Source organism: Priapulus caudatus, unplaced genomic scaffold (assembly GCF_000485595.1).
Source record: "Priapulus caudatus unplaced genomic scaffold, Priapulus_caudatus-5.0.1 Scaffold1832, whole genome shotgun sequence".
NCBI classification, from domain to species: Eukaryota; Metazoa; Priapulida; class Priapulimorpha; order Priapulimorphida; family Priapulidae; genus Priapulus; species Priapulus caudatus.
Genome location: NW_014578893.1, coordinates 41,100 through 50,907, shown reverse-complemented (window position 1 = coordinate 50,907; position 9,808 = coordinate 41,100). Strand labels below are relative to the sequence as shown.

The 9,808-nt window shown below is 49.2% G+C and overlaps 1 long non-coding RNA gene across 1 annotated transcript in view; it reads left to right on the top strand.

Moving 5' to 3' along the window:
* Positions 1–1,491: 1,491 nt before the first annotated feature.
* The window catches only part of LOC106817700, a 23,778-nt gene continuing 15,461 nt past the window's right edge, over positions 1,492–9,808 (top strand). The window contains exons 1-2 of the long non-coding RNA XR_001395091.1: positions 1,492–1,527; positions 7,810–7,897. This is a non-coding gene — a long non-coding RNA (uncharacterized LOC106817700). The remainder of the gene's footprint in view (positions 1,528–7,809; positions 7,898–9,808) is intronic.

Genomic DNA, 9,808 nt, shown 5'->3' with positions numbered 1-9,808 from the left:
TAGCCTGGCGGCGGTGAGGCAGGAAGCGGGCGCGGCGAGGGAAGGGAGAGCGAGGGGCGCGGGAGGAAGGACTGGCGCCGGGCGAAGGAAGAGGGGCGGCTGGGAGGAAGGAGGGCGGCGGGGAGTGAAGGCGGCTCGGCAGTCGCGGCGGGAAGGAAGTTCATGGGCGGGAAGAAGGAGGGCGGCGGGGAAAAGGATAGGAGGGGTGGGTCGGGGAAGGAGAGGCGGCGGCGGGAAGGAAGGAGGGCGTTGTTTCACTCTCTCTCCCTTGCGGGGAGGAATGCTGAGGGGCGGCCGGAAGGAAGGAAGGGACGGGGGAGGTTAAGGACGTGGCGGCGGAAGGAAGCGAAGGGGGCGGCGGGGAGGGAAGGACGAGAGGCGGCCGACCGGGAAGGAAGGAGGGGCAACGGGTGAGAAGGAGGGGCGGCGCGGAAGGAAGGACAGGGGACGGCACGGGAGGTAAGCGCTGGGGCGGCGGGTGAAGGAAGGCATGTCGGCTGCGCGAGCTGAAGCGAAGAAGGGCGCGGCCGGGGAAGGAAGGAGGGGCGGCGGAAAAGGAAGGAGGGGCTGGCGGGGTAAGGAAGGACGGGCGGCGCACGGGGAAGGATAGAGGGGCGGTCGGGGCAGGACAGGAGGGGCGGCCGGGAAGGGAAGGAGGGCGGCGGTGGCAGGAAGGTTTTCATGGGCGGCGGGGTTCAGGAAGAACCCAGGTGCGGCGCGTGTAGTAAGGGAGGGGCGGCGGGAGGAAGGAGGGCGGCGGGAAAAAAGGAGCGGCGGCGGGGAAGGAAGGGCAGGCGCCAGGCGGGAAGGAAGGAGGGACTGGCGGGGAGAAGAGTTGGCGCTGGGAAGGTGAAGGAGGGGCGGCGGCTGGGAAGGAAGGTAGGGGCGGCGGTGAGGAAGGTCAGGGCGGCGGGGGAGGAAGGAGGGCGCGGGTCTCTGGAGCGACAGGTAGGGGCTGGCGGTGGGAGGAAGGGAGGGGCGGCGGGGGAGGAAGGAGGGGGGCGGCGGGTCGGAAGGAAAGAAGGGGCGGCCGGGATAGGAAGGAGGGTGGCGGCGCGGGAGAAGGAGGGGCGGCGGGTGAGGAAGGAGGGTGCGGCGTGGGCAGGTAAGTGTATGGCTGGCTGGGAAAAAAGGAGGAGGGCGGCCGGGGAATGAAGGAGGGGGCGGCTCGGGAAGGCAAGTAGGACGGCGGGGGAGGAAGGAGGCGCGGCGTACAAGGAAGGAGCCGGGCGGGGGCAAGGAAGGAGGGGTCCGCGGCGGGATGGAAGGAGGGCTGGTCGGGGAGGAGGAGGGGTCGGCGGGCGGAGGAATGGGGGCGCGGCAGGCTGAGAAGGATAGGGGACGGCGGGGAAGGAAGGAGCCGGCGGCTGCGGAAGGAAGGGATGGGGGCTCGCGGTTTCTCTCTCTTCAGGGGCTGGAATCTGCATTCTCTGCTCATCTGCTTTTCTTCTTCTATTCCTTGTGCTAGAGTCTGCGGCCTACAGACACAGTTACCGTACATAGTTAAATAGCAGCAAGGCGGCACATGTCTACGTAACGTATTTTTTTTTCGGTTTGTTTTCGTGTGGGCGACCCCTTCCCCTCCCTCTCTCTCTCTCTCTCTCTCTTTTCTCTTCTCTTTTCTCTCCCTCTCTTGCTCTCGCTCTCTCTCTCTCTCTCTTTCTCTCTTTCTCTTTCTCTTTCCTCTCTTTCTCTTCTCTCCCTCTCTTCTCTCTCTCTTCTTTCTCTCTCTCTTCTCTCTCTCTCTCTCTCTCTCTCTCTCTCTCTCTCTCTCTCTCTCTCTCTCTCTCTCTCTCTCTCTCTCTCTCTCTCTCTCTCTCTCTTCTTTCTCTCTTTGTCTCTCTCTCTCTCTCTCTCTCTCTTCTCTCTCTCTCTCTCTCTCTCCTGTGGTCTTGCCGTGCTGCTTCTGTAGCCATTACCTTCGCAGCTGCTAGGGGTGGCGTGCTGCGTGCTAAGCCTCCTGGTGCAGCATCTCAACTCGAGTTCTCTTCGCTCTCTTTCCTTTCTATGATGCTGCACGTCTCTTTCTGTCTCTCACGCGCTCGCTTGTGCTTTTGCTTCTTTTCCGACCTCTGTCGCATGGCGTCGCTCTGCGCGGCGTTTGGCTTAGACGAATCCTGTGCTGTTGGATCTCCGTGTGCCTCCTGCATGTCACGTCGCGCGAGGTGCAGTCGTTACCATGGTTACCACCCCGCCTCCGTTTCCTGGTTTTTCACGTCTGAAGTCTTCTGCCCGATTGCATGACGTTATACACAGCATCTGTATATACCTGGTGTGGTCCGTTATACATCAGCATACTGTTATCCCTGGTAGGCCGTTTATACACAGCATCCCGTTATCCTTCGGTGCCGTTATACACAGCATTCCGTTATCCTGTGGTGGCCGTTATACACAGCATCTGGTTATCTGGTGGCGTATACACAGCATCCTGTTATCCTGGTGTGTCCGTTCATACACAACAGTTTTCTGTTAGCTCCTGTCCATCCAAACTATCTCTATTCTATTCCACTCTGTTGTCTCCTTTCCATCCTAACCTGTCTCTATTTATTCCATTGTTGTCCTTCCCATCCCTAACCTTGTCTTCTATCTATTCACTGCTGTTCTCTCTTTCCATCCTAACCTGTCTCTATCTATTCACTCTGATTATTCTCTATCCATCCTAACCTGTCTCTATCTTATTCCACTCTTTGTTATCTCCTTCCATTCCTACCTATTCTATCTTATCCCACTCTGTTATCTCCTTCTCATTCCTAATCCTGTCTTCTGATCTATTCCACTCTGTTATCTACCTTCCATCCTATACCTGTCTCTATCTATTTCCACTCTTGTTATTCTCCTTCCATCCTAACTTGTCTCTATCTATTCCACTCTTTGTGTCTCCTTCCATTCCTAACTGTCTCTATCTATTCACTCTGTTGTCTCTCTCCATTTCCTAACTCTGATCTCTATCTATTCCACTCTGTTGTCTCCTTCCGTCCTAACCTGTCATCTGATCTTATTCCACTCGTTTGTCTCCTTCCCATCCTAACTTGTCTCTATCTATTCCCTCTGTTGTCTCCTCATCCTAACCTTTCTCTATCTATTCCTACTCTGTGTTGTTCCTTCATCCTTAACCTTGTTCTCTATCTATTCCACTCTGTTGTCATCCTTCCATCCTAACCCGTCTCTATCTATTCATCTGTTGCTCTACCTTCCATCCTAATCCTGTCTCTTATCTATTCCACTCTGTTGTCATTCTCTTCTCATCCTAACCTGTCTCTATCTATTTCACTCTGTTTGTCTCCTATCCTCCTAAGCTGTTCTCTATCTTATTCCACTCTGTTTGTCTCCTTCCATTCCTAAAACCTGTCTCTATTCTATCACTCTGTTGTCTCTCTTTCCATCCTAACCGTCTTCATATCCTATTCCACTCTTGTTGTCTCCTTCCTCCTAAACCTGTCTCTATCTATTCCATCTTCTGTTGTCTCCTTCCTATCCTACCTGTCTCTATCTATTCCCACTTCTGTTGTCTCCTTCCATCCTAACCTGTCTCTATCTATTCCACTCTTGTTGTCCTTTCCATCCTACCTGTTCTTATCTATTCCACTCTGTTATCTCCGTTCCATCGCTACCTTGTCTCTTATCCTATTTCACTCTGTTGTCTCCTTCCATCTAACGTGTTCTTACATAATCTTATTCATACTCTGTTGTCTTCTCTTCATTACCTACCGTGTCTCTATCTATTCCACTCTGTTGTCTCACTTCCATCTCTTTTAACCCGTCAGTCATCTATTCCACTCTGTTGTCTTCATTCCTATCCTTGACCTGTCTCTATCTATTCCACTCTGTTGTCCTTCTTCCATCGCTAACCTGCTCTATCATTCCACTCTGTTGTCTCACTTCCATCCTAAACCCGTCTCATATCTATTTCCACTCTGTCTGTCTCCTTCATCCTACCTGTCTCTATCTATTCCACTCTGTGTCTTCTTCCATCCGTAACCTGTCTCTATCTATTCACTCTGTTGTCTCCTTCCATCCCTATCCCTCCCTCTCCCTTCCATAACCGTCTCTATCTATTCACACGTCTGTATTGAGTCTCCTTTCCATCACTAACCTGTTCTCTATCTATTCCACTCTGTGTCTCTTCCATCCTAACCTGTCCCTCATATCTATTCCACTCTGTTGTCTCCTTCCATCCTAACCTGTCTCTATCTATTCCACTCTGTTGTCTCCTTCCATCCTAACCTGTTCGCTATCATTCCACTCTGTGGTCTCTCTTCCATCCTAAATCCTGTCTCATATCTATTCCACTCTGTTGGTTCTCCTTCCATCCTAACCGTGTCTGTATCTTATTCACTCTGTTGCTCGCCTTCCATTTCTAACCTGTCTCTATCTATTCCACTCTGTTTTCTCCTTCCATCCTTTTAACCTGTCTCTTATCTATTCCACTCTGTTATATCCTTCCATCCTAAGCCTGTCTCTATCTATTCCACTCTGTTGTCTCCTTCCATCCTAACCTGCTCTCTTATCTATTCACTCTGTGTCTCCTTCCATCCTAACCTGTTCTCTATCTATTCCACTCTGTTTGTTTCCTTCCATCCTAACCTGTTCTGTATCTATTCCACTCTGTTGTCTCCTTCGCATTCCTAACGCTGTCTCTATCTATTCCACTTCTGTGATATATCCTTCCATCCATAACCATGTCTATCTATTCCACTCTGTTATCTCCTTCTCATCCTAACTGCTCTCGTTATCTATTTCCACTCTGTTGTTCGCCTTCCATTTCTAACCTGTCTCTATCTTACTTCCACTCTGTTGTCTCCTTCCATCCTAACCTGTCTCTATCTATTCCACTCTGTTGTCTCCTTCCATCCTAACCTGTCTCTATCTATTCCACTCTGTTATATCCATTACCATGCCTACCTGATCTATCTATTCCACTCTGCTTGTCTCTCTTCCCCATCCGTAAACCTGGTCTCTATCTATTCCACTCTGTCTTGTCTCCTGTCCATCCTAACCTTGTCCTCTATTAATTCACTCTGTTATCTCCTTCCACCTAACCTGTCTCTATCTATTTTCCACTCTGTTGGGTCTCCTTCCATCCTAACCTGTCTTCTATCTATTCCACTCTGTTGTCTCCTTCATCATAACCTGTTCTTTATCATTCCACTCTGTTATCTCTATCCATCCTAACCTTGTCTTCTATCTATTCCACTCTGTTGTCTCCTTGTCCATCCGTAACCTGTCTCTATCTGATTCCACTTGTTATCTCCTTCCACCTAACTCCTGTTCATCTATCTATTTCCACTCTGCTTATCTCCTTCATCCTAACCTGTTCTCCATATCTATTCCACTCTGTTGTCTCCTGTCCATCCTTAACCTGTCTCATCATCTATTCACACTCTGTTGTGCTCCTTCCACCCATAACCTGTCTATATCTATTCACTCTTGTTGTTCTCCTTCCCACCCTAACTGTCTTGATCTATATTCTCACTCTGGTTGTCCTCCTTCCATCCATATCCCTGTCTCTATCATTATTCCAATCTGCTTGTCTCGTTCCATCCTAACCTTGTCTCTATCCTATGTCCCTCTTTGTCTCCTTCCATCCTAACCTGCTCTCTAATCTATCACTCTTTTATCTCCTTCCCATCCTAACCCTGTCTCTATCTATTTCCACTCTGTTGTCTCCTTCTTTATATCCTAACTGCTCCTCTATCTATTCCAATCTGTTGTCTCCTATCCATCCTAACCTGTCTCTATCTATTCCACTCTGCTTGTCTTCCTTCCATTTTCCTAACCTGTCGTCTATCTATATACACTCTGTTTGTCTCCTTCCATCCTAACCTGTCTCTATCTATTTCATATCTGTTTTCTTCCTCCTATACCTAACCTTGTTCTTCTATCTATTCCACTCTTGTTGGTCTCCTTCTATCCATAGCCTATCTCTATCTATTCCACTCTGTTGTCTCCTTCCATCCTAACCTGTCTCTATCTATTCCACTCTGTTGTCTCCTTCCATCCTAACCTGTCTCTATCTATTCCACTCTGTTGTCTCCTTCCATCCTAACCTGTCTCTATCTATTCACTCTGTCTGTTTCTACTATATATATGGACTCCAGTGTGCTCTCTCTCTCTTCTCCTCTGCTCTCTCTCTCTCTCTCTTCCTCTATCTCTCTTTCTCTCTCTCTCTCTCTCTCTCTCTCTCTCTCTCGTCCTCTCTTCTCTCTCTCTCTCTTCTCTCTCTCTCTCTCTCTCTCTCCTCGTCTCCGCTCTTCGCTCTCGTTCTCTCTCTCCTCTCTCTCTTCTCTCTCTCTCTCTCTCTCTCTCTTCTCTCTCTCTCTTCTCTCTCTCTCTCTCTCTCTCATCTCTCTCCTCTTCTCTCTCTCGGCTTCTCTCTCTCTCTCTCTTCCCCTCTTCTCTCTCTTTTTTGCCTTCTCCTTCCTCTCTCTATTTTCTTTTGCTCTTTCTCTCTCTCTCTCTCTCTCTCCCTCTCTCTCTTTTTCTCTCGCTTTCTCTCTCTTTTCTCTCTCTTCTCTCTCTATCTCTCTCTCTCTCTCTCTTCCCACCTACTTCTACTCTTTCTTTAGTTACTCTTTCCTCTCTCTAGTTATCTCTTTCCTTTCTCTCTCTCTTCCCTATCCTTCTTTCTCTTGCTCTTCCCTTCTCCTCTCCCTCCTCTATTTTCTCTTGCTCTTTCTCTCTCTCCTCTTCCCTCTCTATTGTTCTCTTGCTCTTTTCTCTCTCTCCTCTTCATCCTCTCTTCTCTCTCTTCTCCCCTCTCTCTCTTTTCTTTCTCTCTCCCCTCTTCTTTCTTTCTTTTAGCTTCTCGTTCCTCTCTCTATTCTCTTGCTCTTTCTGTCTCTCCTCTCCATCCTCTCTTTCTCTTGCTCTTTCTCTCTCTCCTCTCCATCCTTTTTTTTCTCTTGCTCTTTCTCTCTCTCTTCTCCATCCTCTCTTTCTCTCTTCTTTTTTCTACTCCTCTCCTTCTTCATCCTCTCTTTCTCTGGTTCTTTCTCTTCTCCTCTCCATCCTTCTATATCTCTTCGCCTTTTCTCTCTCTCCGTCTCCATCTCCTCTCTTTCTCTTGCTCTCTCTCTCTCATCTTCGGTGGCAGGTCTGTATAGGCAGCCATGCAGGTGCAAAAATTCAATTATAGTGCTATCAATTCCAGTTACAATTATATGTATCTATCTATCAATTCTATGTATCAATTATATCTATCAATTATATCTATTAATTCTATGTATTAATTCTATCTATCAATTCTATCTATCAATTATATCTATTAATTCTATCTATCAATTCTATCTATCAATTATATCTATCAATTCCATTTTTCAATTCTATGTATCAATTCTATCTATCAATTCTATCTATTAATTCTATGTATTAATTCTATCTATCAATTCTATCTATCAATTCTATCTATTAATTATATCTATCAATATCTATTAATTATATCTATCAATTCTATGTATTAATTATATCTATCAATTCTATCTATCAATTCTATCTATCAATTCTATCTATTAATTCTATCTGTCAATGCTATGATACTAAAGGCGATCAAAACGCAGCACAATAGTCTAGCGGTTGGAAACTTCGATGATATAATCGGATATCTTAGTTGTCGGCGCGTTGCTCGCCTGCGATCGTAGCCGACCGTGGCGCCACCTGCCAGATACAGGCCTGCCATCGTCGCCGGGTAAACGACTCGCTTGTCGCCGCCTCGCCCCCCGCCGCCGCCGCCGCCGCTAGAGGGAGCTCCCTCACAGTGCGCACACTCACGCAGCTGCTTAACGTGTCTATGTGTTCACTTGTTTCCAGCAGATCGCGAACTAAAGGCACAGCGGAGGGAAATTATGCGGAACAAAATCAGAGCCGTTGGCAAAATGGCGCGTATGTTTACTGTGTTAAGGTAAGTAAGGGTGCCAGGTGGCGGCGCCACGCGCATGTTTCGTTTCAGATAGCCGCCCGTCCTGCCGCCGACGGGCGAAGGTAGGTGGCGCCGCGCACCCCTCGCCGTCACCGGCGCCCCCTACACCGCCTCCCGCCGTCCCTCGCCGCGGCGGTCGCCGCGGCAACCAGTCCGTCGTCTGCTGTTCACTGATTGGTCGGTTGTTTCCAGGTGACCCGGCCGAGGAGCGTAAGCGCATTATCCGGAATAAAATCCGCGCAGTAGGTAAAATGGCGCGCCTGTTTCACATCCTCAGGTAAGGTGCGAGTGCGCCCCCGCCTCACGCTGCCTGCAGGGGGCGCTTGCATAGACGTCCGTCCGTCCGTTCGTGCGTCGTAGCTGAGTAGGCGTCTGCGGCCGCGCGGCGCCAGACTAACATACATATATCTGTCTCATTCGTTTTTAGGTGCGCTAGTGTTCGTGCGTCTGTCTGTCTGTCTGTCTGTCTGTCTGTCTGTGCGGGTGGTAGGTCGACTAACACAGGGAGCATGGGCGGGTTGCCTCGCTAGGGGGCGCCGGTGAGGCTGTGGGAGCCGTCGCGGAAATCGGCCGGTCGGGGCGTGACAGTGGCGCCATCTCACGGCGGGCACCGACGAAGGGTCGATTGCGATGCCGTCTGGTGGCGGGGCCACAGAGTTGCCGCCCACTGACACAAAATAAAATAAAATCAGATCCGTCATAGGCCGTACAAACCGAAAGTAACAATCACTCCTGGCGTTGCGAGGCACTAGACTACAGACAAACGGAATTTTTTAATACGCCAAGACGGTTGCCGGAATTCAACTAATGGAGGGAGAGGATGGGTAAATGCGGAGGGGAGGGAGGGGGGAGGTGAGGAGTTGGTCGCGGCAGAACCTAACACTGATGTGCTGGCTATGTTTTTACTGTTACATGCCGCATCAACAGCGCTCCGTAAGTGAGGAGGGTGGGGTATCGGAGGGGGCAGGGTGGGTCGTCGGAGAACTAACACTAGTGAATGCTTATGTTTTTATGTTAGATGCCGCGCTCGCGCTCGCTAAGGAAGCATTCGCAACAAGATTCGCCGCCATTCTTCGGGAAAATGGCGAATCATTCACTGTAACTGCGTGAGACTGCACACGCACACGCAGCGCACGACACGCACGCAACGCACGGCACGCACGCACGCAGCCAATCGCCACGCACACATTGTGCCACGCCCGCACGCGACCGCACACATTAGCACGCACCACTGCACCGCACGCACCGCACGCACCGTACATTCACAAACCCACATGCCCGCACACACGCACCACCGCACGCGAGTCGCACGCCCTGCCACGCACTCACGCACGTGCTACGCTCACATCACACACACCACGCACGACAATACACACCGCACGCACACGCGCACGCCACGTCACGCAACCGCGCGCTACACCCGAACGGCAGTACTCCCCTCCCGCGCAGCTGACAGAATGTGTTTATTTAATCGTTGTTTATGTCACCCCGTTCACACAGCCCCCCCGTCCCCCTTCCCGCCCATACATGTACGTACGACTTGTTTAGGCATAGATACAAATATCCGGATATCTTTTTAGATATTTAGCAAGTTTCGGATATAATAGAAAAAGTCTGGATATTAGAAAATTCCTTTAATTCTTAAAAGATAAAACAGCCAATATTTCTCGGAAATATAAGGATTTGTAAGGATGAGTTTAGGTCTTTTTTGGGGTATACAATTTTTTAATATATTATTTTAATTTTTTTTGATAAAATTTTATTAAATAAATTCCTGTACTTGCGATTTTTCGCACAAAAATAAATATGTTTAATAAGACATTACGTTGAAATAACTGAGATATTTAAGAACAAATTGGGATATTAGAAAAAAAATAGAGATATTAGAGATAT